The sequence below is a fragment of the Choristoneura fumiferana genome, chromosome 19, assembly GCF_025370935.1.
Source record: "Choristoneura fumiferana chromosome 19, NRCan_CFum_1, whole genome shotgun sequence".
Classification (NCBI taxonomy): Eukaryota; Metazoa; Arthropoda; class Insecta; order Lepidoptera; family Tortricidae; genus Choristoneura; species Choristoneura fumiferana.
The window spans coordinates 8,610,390-8,615,159 of NC_133490.1; positions in this window are offsets into that span (position 1 = coordinate 8,610,390).

The window sequence follows — 4,770 nt, forward strand, 5'->3', positions numbered from 1 at the left end:
GAAGCTGTGTTAGATTCACAATACCATTTTGCTTTTATGTAGTAGTTGCGGGTATATAAATATGTAGTAGTAATAGCTTTTTATTGTATACTAGCTTATGCCCGCGACTACGTCTGCGCGGATCTAGGTTATCGCGCGGTGGCGCCCTCTACCAGAATAAAAGGTATCCTATGTTGGTCCTTGGGGTTCAAACTACCTATATACCAAATTTCATCAAAATCGGTTCAGTGGTTTCGACGTGAAAGGGTAACAGACAGACAGACAGACAGACAGACAGACAGAATTACTTTCGCATTTATAATATTAGTAGGGAAGTAGGGATTTAAACAAGGAAATACAGACAGTTTAGGTACAAACAGAAAAGTACAAAGGCGGACTTATCCCTAAAGGAATATCTGCCAGTGAACTGATTTAGATGAAATTCGGTCTACAGATAGTTTAAGTCCCGAGAAAGGGCATAGGATGGCCTTTAACCCGGAAAATTGAAGTCGCGGACAACAGCTAGTATTTCAGTCAAAAAATGCTTGCATATTCCCTATTACTCAATAAACTAATAAGATAAAATGCGCGTGCGACATTTATTCATTACTGTTTCACAATCGCCACAAATCCAAACGTCAAATTTGCATACTAAGTTGCAATCTGTTTGCAGAATGCGGAGTCGTTGACGCATAGTTCTTTGCCTCCAGCTGTTTGGTTAGCGATATGAACTTTGTAAACTTTGCAGAAATAATTACGGGATCAAAATATAGTGGTTTTCTGAACGACGGTTACGAAATATCGAATGAGCGAGTTGAGACAGTTGTGATGTTGCTTAGTATGTATTTAGCAAGCAGAAGTTAAGACGAGCTCAATTGACTGCTAATTCTTCTTTAAATGTTGTGATCAACGTCATCATATCAACTGTAGGAGGTCCACTGTTACAGAGGACATAGGCCTCCCCTTATATTTACACCTAGTTGTTTCGATAGGAACCGGCTGCATCCACTTGCCTGCCTTTAGCCTTTTTATGACTTCGATCAACAAGATGTTGTTGTTGGCGGTGTTCCCATGGCGGTGAATGCAACATTATTTCATGTAAATAATATTTCTTTTGTATTGCGTTCTGTAATATGGTAGTAAGTATTTCTAATACATATGTAATAGGCAAAACTGTTGCAATCATTTCATAGAGTTCTGACTAATAGGGGTTCTTAAAATTATTACCAAATTCCATCGAAATCGGTGGAGGCGTTTTCGAGATTCTGACTATATATTTGCGACCTAATCTGAGTCTGTAGTAGTTCTTATTAAGTAGGTATACATTCAGTTTCTTTCTAGGTTTCTTTGAGAACACCATTTCCTTTTTTTTACGAAAAAATAAGACCCTTTTTTTCTGCTTCGACGAATACCTGGCCACAAACTTGCAGCCACCTGACAAATAAATAACATCGTCCTTACCATTTCTGAACGCGTCGTTAAAACTACAAAAGCGCGCCAAAAATAAACGTCAAAAAAATCAAGATGGCTGCGGCCTCGACGGCTAGGAAGTGCATGTAATACCAACGAACTCTTCAATGTTACCCAGTTCTGAGGTTCTGCATCTTAAACGTAATTGTTAACCTTTAAAGGCATCATACGCCATCTTGGATTGGCGTTTTATTTTGTTTTGGAACTAGTTGCGCAAGATTTTTCTGGAGTTCTGCCGCGAGACTGCATATTGAGATCGGAATGATACAAACTTAATTATAACAATTATATTATGAAGTTGTGAATGTGCAAAGTATCAAACTACTACAATATAGGACTTCACAAAACCTTTTAATTTGTTGGTAGGTTACCCGATCATTATTTTAAAACCCATCTATCAATAGATGCAGCAACCGAATATACTAGCTTTATTCCGCGATTGCGTTGCAGTTGGAGAATAGAAAACGGGCCAGTCCTCTCATTCTTGTGGGGATTTAGGAAATCATCATCATCAGCCTATAGCAGTCCACTGCTGGACATAAGCCTCCCACAAAGAGCGCCATTGCACCCTATCCTTGGCTAGACGCATCCAGCTTCTACCAGCAGCCTTCCGCTAATCGTCACCACCTGGACGGATGGCGTCCTACACTATGTTTGCCAAGACGCGGTCTCCGCGCAAGATCTCGTTTACTCCAGCGGTTGTCGGTGGGAGTGGGTCGGACTTGTCTACCGCATGCATCCGGATCGGTGGGCTTGAATTGTTAGCGAATGGGTTTCGAGGGAAGGCCAAAGGAGTAGAGGCAGACCCGGGAGGAGATGGCGGGACGACCTGAACGCTTTTTAGCTCGTTTGGCAGTTACATGCTTACATGCCCAGAATAGAGAAGAGTGGCTGAGGAAAGGAGGGGCCTTTGCCCAACAGTGGTCATATTACGGGCTACACAAAAAAATCAGAACCCTTTAAGAATATTTCATCAAATGATTATAAATGTAAATATACTTAGGTGCATTCAACGTTGATTTTGTTGTTTTTATTAGTTTATCCACATTGTATCTTAATTGACTCCAAGTATTTTTATGCAGTCGTTGCCTTCGAGAATCGCACAATAACAAATATTCTGAGATGATTTGCATATTAGTATTTACAGGGTTTTTTATGTGCAAGAATAATATTTGCTTGTAGACGGTATGATATTTTATGTCGACGCTCGCAGACAATGGACGAAGGAGAACGTCGCGAGATTTCACAGATATACTATGCTCACTGCATTTTAATACTTCTTACAATGTATATCCCAAAAACGTTGATGTAAAAAAGAGGCCAGTTTGTTTTGTAACACAAAAAGTAGTGGTGTCAAAAATAAAAATCGATTCCCGAACCGAGTACAAGTTTCGAGGATTCGCGATTGACGTATTCCCGAGAAATTATAATGAAAAAATAAGTCATTTGGAATTTAATAGAAATATAACTATAAGGGATAAAAGTAGAACCCGGATTTTTATGCTAGGCTGTGAGATCATAAACTTTATGAATCAGTAAATAATCAGGTTCCTAGCTGTACTGTGAATAACTGAAAAAAAATTGGAAAACCTCCGACTTTGTCATTTTATAAGCTCAATATCTCAAAACGGCTAAACCGATTTTAATGAAACATGTCTAAGAACCATTGCTAGAAAACCTGATTTCAAATTAAAAAAACCGCATTCAAATCGGTCCACCCGTTTAAGAGCTATACGGTGGCACAGACAGACACACAGACACACATAGCGGTCAAACTTATAACACCCCTCTTTTTGCGTCGGGGTTAAAAAAGATGCAGGGTTGTGAAATGCGCCTGAAAGGGGTTCGTGTAACTATAAATATACCCACTGCAGTGTCGCTCTTTTTTAACATTGGTCTGACACACTGCCGTGTGCCTTCACATAAGTACCTATCTCTTTCGTAGCGACTTAACTTTATTTGCAATGTTTATGCAGAATTCATGCTATAGTCAGTACTTACATGCACTGAGTTAGTTATGCAAGGTTAGAGTTCGAAATACATACGCATATTTAATACGAGAGTGAGAGGGACGGTATGATACGAACTTCGATTTTTGAATTTCGTAGCCCTCTGTGTAAGTCGCGCGCCGGCGTGCGTCCGCGCAGCTATAGTGCTATAACTGTCCGCGCCGCGACCTGCCGCAACGCTCAAGGGCGCGCATTGAACCTGTGGAGACGACGTTCACATACTAATTGCCACTACGAATAGCATTCGCGCCTCTGGGGGACTACGAAAATCGAAGTTCTTATCGCATCGTCCCTTTCACTCTCGTATTGAATAATATTAGCGTCTGCGGGACGGGAAGATACGAAGTTCGAATTTTGCACTTCGTACTATAGGGCCTGAAAAGATATTTTTACACTTTAGTACTTACCTTGTCACTGTATGCCTTCTGACAATTTTATACAAAAGTTCATACATGAAGTAACAGCGATAAGGTAGTAAAGTGTAATGACATCTATAAGCTTGACTGTATAGTGTAGACGACCAAGGAATTCATTTACCACCATAAGGTTTAGTATCAGTTACATGACTTGAAACATCAAAGATTTTTTTTACTTACAAGTGAGAATCAGCCTTATTAAAAATATAATAAATAAATAGATATCATGGAACAATTGACACCAAATGGCCTGGTTTGGATAGGTATTTGACTAAATGTAAACAAACTTCAGCTGCCAGATTTGGTACATTCAAGATTTTTATACATTTTACTATCTATCATTGTAATACAAACCAGACTATGTATTTCAATACAGAAATGTAATGTTTAGATAGTTTAATGGGGGAATTAATTACAATATTTAAGACACCAATTGACGTTGTTTTATTTACATTTAGTTAAATACCTATCCAAACCAAGTATAGTCTAAATAGCCGTGGTGGCCTAGTGATTTGACCCTCAAGCGGATCTCAAGAGGATCATGGGTTCAAAAGCCAGGCTTACATCTCTGAGTTTACGAAATTACATTTGGAATTTACCATGAGCTTTACAGTAAAGGAAAACATTGTGAGGAAATCTGCACAATCTGCGAAGCTACTCAATGGTGTGTATGAAGTTCCCAATCGGCACTGGGCCCAAGCCCTCTCAAGCTGAGAAGAGAGCTGAGCCCATCAGCGGAACGTATATATAGCCTGAGCTGGGATGATACTACCTAGTCCCAAACTAAGGAAAGTTTATACTTATGGGTGTTTATACTAGGAGAATGTATGCTTCTCTGTCGGCTCTCCAGCAAATGGCTGAAGCAAGACTGAGGAAAATTGCATAGTTCCTATAAA